General features: G+C 40.5%; 1 protein-coding gene, 1 long non-coding RNA gene and 1 pseudogene across 2 annotated transcripts in view; 2 read left to right on the top strand and 1 right to left on the bottom strand.

Moving 5' to 3' along the window:
* The window catches only part of LOC107756528 (uncharacterized), a 12381-nt gene extending 10615 nt beyond the window's left edge, over positions 1-1766 (bottom strand). Inside the window, exon 1 of the long non-coding RNA XR_001641825.1 lies at positions 1752-1766. This is a non-coding gene — a long non-coding RNA (uncharacterized LOC107756528). The remainder of the gene's footprint in view (positions 1-1751) is intronic.
* LOC107756522 (gastrula zinc finger protein XlCGF8.2DB-like) overlaps positions 1-2129 on the top strand; it is a 7518-nt pseudogene extending 5389 nt beyond the window's left edge.
* A 2211-nt stretch (positions 2130-4340) lies between these two features.
* The window catches only part of LOC107756523 (gastrula zinc finger protein XlCGF8.2DB-like), a 6601-nt gene continuing 2140 nt past the window's right edge, over positions 4341-8801 (top strand). Inside the window, exon 1 of the mRNA XM_016573680.1 lies at positions 4341-4407. The gene's annotated coding sequence lies outside the window, so the exon portion shown is untranslated. The remainder of the gene's footprint in view (positions 4408-8801) is intronic.

The raw sequence follows: 8801 nt of genomic DNA, 5'->3' as shown, positions 1-8801 counted from the left end.
CTGGTAGCCCTTCCTAGGTACATAGCTATCTGAGGATATCTATGTGCCAGCTCAGTGACTGCTCCCTTCTTAGGGTCTTTAAGTAGCGGTCTCCTTAAGCCCTTGCCTAGACAGTGCTATCTCCCCTGCACTGGTATTAAGTAGATAGCCGAGATAGCCTTCCTACAGAGCTGCCCAGACCACAGAGAGTGGGCTATGTTATTCTGGTCCACAAGCCTTCATAAGACCTTAGGGACATAGCTATCTGAGAATAGCTGTGTTCAAGCTCAGCAGCTACTCTCCTTACCTGAGATTTATGTAGCGATCTCTAGCCCCTCTAGAGGCTTTCTAGTTAGCCTCTTCAGTGCTCTTGTGTATCCAGGCTAGTTCTGCTCACATAGCATATCTATCTAAGGATAGCTGTGCTCTTAACTTGGGTGGGATGTTCCCCTTGATCTATTCGGGTTCCCCCGTTTCTGCCAAGTTGCGTGAGTGACCCGTGGCGTCAGTGGCATGGCCCCTTTCTAAGGAAAGGCTTGGTGTATGTTTGTCGCTTCCTTAGTGCTCTCTCACCAGGTGGACAGGCATGCGCCTCGGCACGGCATGGTTGGATTTCTTTCCCCATTGTGCCCCCTAGGGGGCGCAGCGCTGAGTTCCCTAGAAGGGTAACGTCTCGGGTTACGCATGTAACCATGGTTCCCCGAGAGGAAATAAGACGCTGCACCCCCTTGCCATGCCTTCTTCCTGCCTGTCTATGTCTCCTTCAGACAGCTAAGTGGATGACGTATTCAGCAGGTGCCCTTTTATACTTCCGGGCACCCTGCCTATGATGGGCCTGACGTCATGGGCCATGTGGGCCAATAGATTGGCATTGTTTCACACGTGCTTCAGACACCGGTCATGCAGGCTGCATTCCCCATTGCCCCCCCCTAGTGGGCGCAGCGTCTCGTTCCCTCTTGGGGGAACCATGGTTACATGCGTAACCCGAGACGTTTCCCTTACAACAAAGTAAATAGCAGTAAATGGAAATGGCAAAAAGTTCCCAGAATGCTGTTTTTTACAGTATGGTACAATTTTAATGGAAAACAGTATGTTACTGTCACTTTTTACAATGTGAGGTTAACATGTATTTCATTTTTTCCCACTGTAGACCTGATGTCACTGAAAGAGGAGAGACAAGAATTGAATGAAATAGAGGAGAAGGATCAGTATGAGGAACGTAGTAATTTTATAACTGGAAAAAAAAACATAAAGACTGCAAAGACTTCCTCACGAAAAAGAGCCCAGAAGACCAAATCTAACACCTGCCATCAGTGTGGAAAGAGTTGCCGTGGAAAAAAAGCCCTTGAAGAACACATGAGAATTCACACTGGAGAGAAACCTTTCACCTGCCCTCAGTGTGGAAAGAGTTTCAGTCACAAATGGAACCTTACAAGCCACATGAGAATTCACACAGGAGAGAAGCCTTTCACCTGCCCTCAGTGTGGAAAGAGCTTCAGTCAAAGGGGGCACCTCATAAGCCACATGAGAATTCACACTGGAGAGAAGCCTTTCACCTGCCAACAATGTGGAAAACATTTCACTCAAAAATGGAGCTTTTTAAATCACATGAGAATTCACACTGGAGAAAAGCCATTCACATGTGATCAATGTGGAAAGAGTTTCACACATAAAGACACCCTAAATGCTCACAGGAAGAATCACTTTGGAGAGAACAGCTGCATATGTCAGCAGTGTGGAAAGATTTTCAGTAATAAAGTAAGCTTCAAGACTCACATGAGAGTTCACACTGGAGAGAAGCCTTACACATGCTCTCAGTGTGGAAAGAGTTTCAGTCACAAATGGAACCTTACAAGCCACATGAGAATTCACACTGGAGAGAAACCTTACACATGTCAACAGTGTGGAAAGAGCTTCTCACGAAAAGAAGCTCTTAAGAGTCACATGATCATTCACACAGGAGAGAAGCTGTTCACATGTGATCAGTGTGGAAAGAGTTTCGGACGTAAAGTAAGCCTTAATCAACATTCCTTAATTCACTTCAAGAGAGAACTGTTTTAGATGTTGTCAGTATGAAATGATTTTCACAGACAGGAAAAACCTTATGCATCATGTAATAACTGGAGAGAAGTGTGCCATCACTATCTATGTTTACCCAAATAATAAATTGGTAATCTCTCAACTCCTCCATGTCTTGCTCATTGCATCTGTAGCCAGGTTTCCATCCAGGGATTTTTTATTTTTAATATTTAGCGCTTAAAATTTTTTACCGTGAAATTATGTATGGAAACAGCTCAAGGGCAATTTTTTTTGCGATACACCAAAACTTATGCAACAATTAATTTTTTTTAGGGATGACGTCATCACACACACCATTTTATCGGTAAAAGGCCAGTTGGATGGAAACAGGCTGGAGACAGCAATTTTCGCAAAGTTTTTTTTACGCATATTCTCTTTGTCGATAACAAAACAGTGGAAAAACTGGATGGAAACTTGGCTTGTGTTTAACAGAAACATTATTTTCTCTTACAAGAAAACGATGAAAGATCAAGTAAAGTTGCTTTCATATGGACTTGCTTCATAAAAAACTGGGAGAGAATGTAGAGTGATTTTCAAGACTGGAAAATGTAAAAAAAATAAATAGTCATGGTGGAAAGTACTTAAAGGGTTAGTTCACCCAAAAATGAAAATTAGGCTGTGTTTTACTCACCCCCGAGGCATCCTAGGTGTATATGACTTTCTTCTTTCAGACGAATCCAGTCGGAGTTATATTAAAAATTGTCTTTGATCTTTCAAGCTCTATCATTTCAGTCAGCGGGTGTTGCATTTCTTCAGTTCAAAAGACCTGAAATAAAAAGCGCTCTTCCATAAAAAAAAGTGTCTCACACGGGGGGGTGAACAAAGGCCTTCTGTATCGATGCGTTTTTGTAAGAAAAATATCCATATTCAAAACTTAATAATCACTTTAATCTAGCTTGCGCCAACAGTTGTACACGGAAGCAGCTCCGGGAGGATGACGTATGAGGTCAGCGTTGCGCAGGTGAGTTTCGTGAAAACCAACGTTTGTTTACAGGATCAAAAGAAGCAAAGTTTCCTTTAGCACACACTCTGTGTTTCTGAAACTCATCACTAAATAAGATTTATATTATAATATGTAGCTATATTATTTAATATTATAAGAATAAAATATACTCTAAATATTAATCATTATGCCATGGTCTGTCTGAATACTCGATTCTGATTGGCTGGCAGGTGTTGATTAAATTAGTTTAACTGCACAGGTAGTTCCAGGTCAGTTTAATCACGTTCTATATTAATGCGCTTCCTAATGCCATGGTCTGTCTGAATACTCGATTCTGATTGGCTGGCAGGTGTTGATTAAATTCGTTTAACTGCACAGGTAGTGCCAGGTCGGTTTAATCACATTCTATATTAATGCGCTTCCTATAAACATTGGTAACCATAGTAACATACAGTTACAGTTGAATAGTAATACAGAGTGAGACAGTTACAGTAAACATTTCCGATTTACTTAGCTAGGCTAAATGGATGATTTTCGCGTGTCATTTAGCTTATACGGTCATTATGGCAATTTTGATAAATGGGCAGAGGCACAAGATGAACTGTACGAACTGGAGAATATAACATCAAACGAGAACCTGCAAATACATAGACTGTGTGCCATGTGTTTCCAATTATTCCAACCAGCCGCAAATCTCCACCATCCAGTCCAGTGGATGGCAGGACATGCCCCTTAAATGCTCAGTGTGTCCCACCCAGTTGGCTGGTTTTGAATTTGATTGTGCGAGTTTTAGAGTGGCCTTTTATTGTGGCCAGCCTAAGGCACACCTGTGCAATAATCATGCTGTCTAATCACCATCTTGATATGCCACACCTGTGAGGTGGATGGATTATCTCGGCAAAGGAGAAGTGCTCACTAACACAGATTTACTGTGTTACTAACACACCTCACATCTCCATCCTTGGCCAGAAGGATGACGGAGAATTTCATTGAGGCTGAACAGTGACTGTCTTGACAGCCTAAAAACTGTCTCCAAGTCTCTGGTGCCATCAAATATTCTTTCGAGCTCTGGGACCCGTTCATTCACCTGCATGTACCTCACATGTCAAATTTCTGACAATTTCATGTGTCGCACTTTATTAGTGTCTGTGGTGTTATGTTGATAACTTGCAGATCTGACATATTTTAATCAAAATTTTGATATAGATTTATTTAGTATCCAACAAAGACACTTACAATGACATTTACACACCCTTGTACAGTAGGTGGCGGTATGCACCTAAAAGTTGTTTGCAATCCGCCATTAACCAAGAGAAGAAGAAACGGGACTTTTATTTTGGTCTGGCGATGTGACGTCATAAAGCTGCGTCGCGCTCCTGCATTTCTTGTGATTCGGCTGAAGAAAGGTTTGTGTTACGTTTTTAAATCAATGCAAACTGTTCTATCAACTTGCACGTTTTTACAAGCTACATAAAGTAAATGAATTAAATGTTGTATTACTTTTTTAACGTTATTTCTGTGAGTAAAGCGCATCCTCATATTAGTAACAGAAAGAAGAAAGAAGTGAGAGAAACCGAGAATCAGAATCATCTGAACCGAGTCATTTGTAACATGATTCAGTGATTCGAAGCGCTCGAATCAGCGCGAGCTGAAGACAAACGAGAACAACAAACACAAACTGTGTAATGAAAACATTTTGCAGCTGGTTTGTAAAAGTTGGCATGTAAGTGTAATCTATTTAATATTATGTACAAGTAATTGAATACCAAATATAAATCATAAATACCTAAATATTAACTATGTATAATTTGTATATTTTAATCAGGTCATTTAAGTCCATTAACTCTCAGAACTAGGGAGCTTATTGAGATGCACCCAGAGATTTAGTTTGCATTAATTTTTGAGAATAATTTACTTTCTGTTAATTACTCCCATCTTAAACGGGACAAAGAAAAAAAAACTGCTGAATCAACTGAGATCCACGTGACACACTATTATAAAGATGGAGTTTATTAAAGAGGAGAGTGAAGACATGAAGATTGAAGAAGCATTCAGAGTCAAACATGAAGATACTGAGGAACAAACAGGTTGGTTTTTATTCTCAAAGCTAAACTCACTCCTTTGATCCTTATTAAAATGCCCAGCTCTACAGAAATGAGTGATATTTGTGAATGTCACACGAGTGTAGTAATTAAAGTGTCATGAAACCCCAAAACACATTTTTTGAGATGTAAACATATACCCATAACAGGTTGCACATCAGTGAAAAACAACAATAGCACTCATTATGTCTATTATTAAGGGGCTTTATGCAACACCTAATGGGTTTTAAGGGATACTTAAGGGTTTCTTTAGGTGAAATGTCATAAACCCTAAGAATTTCTCTTAAGTAACATTTAAGGGATATTTTATGCAACGCCCATAAAGTGTAAGGGAAACTTAAGGGCGATCTTAAGGGGAAATTACACTAAAGGTGCTTTATGCAACTGATCTCAAAGATCTAGAAGGATTGTACAATGCCAACACACCCGAGAGATAGGAAGGGGCAAAATTATAAACTAGTAACAAGATCTTATAGCTAATTCTATATCGAACAAGCAACCATTTGGGAAATTTTAATAGCGGTGTAACGGACTCAAAGTTCTTGGCAGACTTGAGCATCCTGGCAGCAGCATTCTGTACTTTTTGAAGATGCAGCAATGCTCTGTTCTCAATTCCAAAATAAAGAGAATTGCAGTAATCTATTCACGAGAAGACCGTCGCCGTTATTGCCTTCTCAAAATCAGCAATTGATAAAAAAAGGTTTAGTTTTAGCTAAAAGACGAATATATAAAAAAAACTCGTCCTGACGACAAAGTTAAAGGGTTAGTTCACCCAAAAATTAAAATTAGGCCATAAATTACTCACCCTCAAGTCATCCTAGGTGTATATTAGGGATGCTCCGATCAGGATTTTTGCAGCCGATACGGAGTACCGTTTTTTTGTAATGGTGTTCGGCCGATACCGATACTGATGCTTCAAGCTTTATATAGACGGTTTCATCAGGCGCACGCACCTGGCTCGAAGTTAACTTCCGGTCTGTGTTTGTTTATCAGTCTGGCTATGGCGCCGGCTACAAACACAGTTAAAAGTTAAGGTGATGAGTAGACCGATGTTGGGCTCAGGTGGTTGTGCTGTGGGATGTGTTTCCCATACATTTATTTATTTGTGGCACTCGCCGCAATATCAAAACTGACCGATTTTCCAAAAGGCTTCGTTGAATAAACATGAGCACTGCACGTTTAAATATCAAAACGAGGCGCGGGTGTTTTTATATCACTGTATTTCTGAAGGAAGACTAGCTTTAGAAAATTTTCACTGTCATTTTAATTTCATCTTGCACGTTATATGCCTGATAAAGCAGTGTTTGTGAGCTCAGCGCTGCTTTGTGTACACAGCCGTTACTGGGGAAACCTCCGTTTCTCCTGCTTTAAAGCACCTCCTACTGGCAGAGAATGAATTTTGCATTTACAGTAAGTCCGTCTGATTTACGCAGCAAACATATTTTGTTTTTCCACGGGTCAAGTAATAAAAAATACATTCGGATTATTTGCGGGTGGATAAAATAAATCATAAATGATGCAAATATTAAAGCTGCAGTCCGTAACTTTTTTTGGTTAAAAATGATCCGAAATCAATATTTGAGCAAGTACATAATCAGCCAGTGTTCAAAACTATCGCCTTTAGTCCGATTCACAACGGTTAGCTTATAATAATGTTTTCTGATTTGAGTGGTACGGGTAGGTTTTCGCTGGAAATTCTAGCATGCTGCCGCGTCATTGCGTCATGTCTGTAAACATAAAGAAGTTGTCCCGGCTACTAGGCTATCGCATGTGAGGATCCTGCAGGTGACGGATCGTTTATAGCCTTTTCTCACAGCAGCTGGAATAATTAAATTGATAATTTTGATGGTGGATTGTAATCCATAAAGGATTATGTGTTTATGAAACACATGTGAATGAAATTAAATTATATTCCAGTTATTCGCCGACCTCATACGTCATCCGCCCGGAGCTGCTTCTGTGTACAACTGTTGGCGGAAGCTAGATTAAAATGATTATTACGTTTTGAATATGGATATTTGTCTTACAAAAATGCATAGATTCGCTACAGGAGGCCTTTGTTCACCCCACGGAGCCGTGTGAGACACTTTTTATTTAAATGGATGGGCGCTTTTTATTTCACTTCTTTTGGACTGATGCATGCTACACCTGCTGAGTGGCATTAAACCGCTTGAAAGATCAAAGACAATTTTTAATATAACTCCGACTGGATTCGTCTGAAAGAAGAAGGTCATATACACCTAGGATGCCTTGGGGGTGAGTAATTTATGGGCTAATTATCATTTTTGGGTGAACTAACCCTTTAATTTGTTTATCCATTTTTAAGTCTGAGTCCAGAACAAACCCTACATTTTTTACACTAGTTGTAATTAAACCAGACAGAGCGGTAGATTTTAAGCATTCAGCCACTTCCTGATTTCTAGGGCCAAGCACTGACCTCGGTTTTATAATTTAATTTCAAAAAGTTTGCAGCCATCCAGGCTTTGATGTCCTGTGTACAGGCCAATAAACAGGAGTAAAGAAATACATGTAACGTCGTTACGTATTTAAAATACAAAATATGAGTAACTGTATTTTTGTTATAGTTACATTTTAAATGGGTGGTACATCTTGTAAAAAGGGGCATAATAGGTGCCCTTTCCTCGACCAGTTGACCGAGGGGTATTGAAGTACGAATAACCCTGCGGCAGAAGTTCAGTCATCCGAGGCAAATCTCCTACCTTCAACCAGGTCTCAGAGAGAAACAAGAAGTCCAGCTTGCTATTCGTGATGAAATCATTCACGATAAAATTTTATTTTCGATGGAATGAAAGTTGAGCAACGCCATTTGCATCGGCGCTTCGTCGCTGGGCATCTGCGGCTCATGGCTCTAAAGGGCTGCCAGTCACCAAGCAGCGACTTGCTAGATAGTTGTTGCTATAGCCCTGGCTTATGCCTCAGTGGGCTTACAGTGTCCTATTGGTGTAAGAGCCCATTCCACTAAGGGAATGGCTTCTTCCTGGGTTTGGTCCAGCAGAGTTTCTGTTGGTGATATCTGTGTGGCTGCCGCCTGGTCTTTGCTGCCTAGCTTAATCAGGTTTTATAACTTGGATGTCCCTGCCCTCCAGGCACGGATTTTGTCCACCTAATTGAACTAATCCCCTCTGTAAGCGGAGAAGGTCTTATGTAGACCCAAGTGGCTTGGAGTGTTTTCAACCACACTATATGGCTGCAAATTCTTACAAATGAAATACACCACCAACTCCGTCATTTTCTTTGCAAAAGATGAGGTAGATGGAAGCTTGTTTGTGGTATTATCCAGTGTAGTTGGCCTTGAATCAACAGGTTTTGGTTGAGGTGCGTGGGGTCCTGTGATAAAGTGATAAAGCAAGTTGGTTGTATTTCCTGAATATTTCAGTGTAGCCTGGCAAAGCTCACAAATGGCATTTATCTAATTCATTACTCCCTGACTTATTTTTAAAACCAAAGTGCACCCACACATTGGCTCTGAAAGCTGGAGGAGCTCTTATATTTTGCTCCCGCTTACTTCTGAGACATTGGCCATGTGTATATGAATATATATGAAGGGCAATTGTTAGCTTTGTAAACAGTTTTTCCTCCTTCCGTTTTAAAAAAAATCTCCGCCCACATGCAAACGCATGCTATGAAGCACTGTCAAGAGCATGCCAAACCAACAGGTGGCAATATAATCTCAACCG

The sequence above is a fragment of the Sinocyclocheilus rhinocerous genome, unplaced genomic scaffold (assembly GCF_001515625.1).
Source record: "Sinocyclocheilus rhinocerous isolate Xijiao unplaced genomic scaffold, SAMN03320098_v1.1 scaffold653, whole genome shotgun sequence".
NCBI lineage: Eukaryota > Metazoa > Chordata > Actinopteri > Cypriniformes > Cyprinidae > Sinocyclocheilus > Sinocyclocheilus rhinocerous.
The sequence above is the reverse complement of the archived record's forward strand: the minus strand, read 5'-3'. Positions and strand labels throughout refer to the sequence as shown.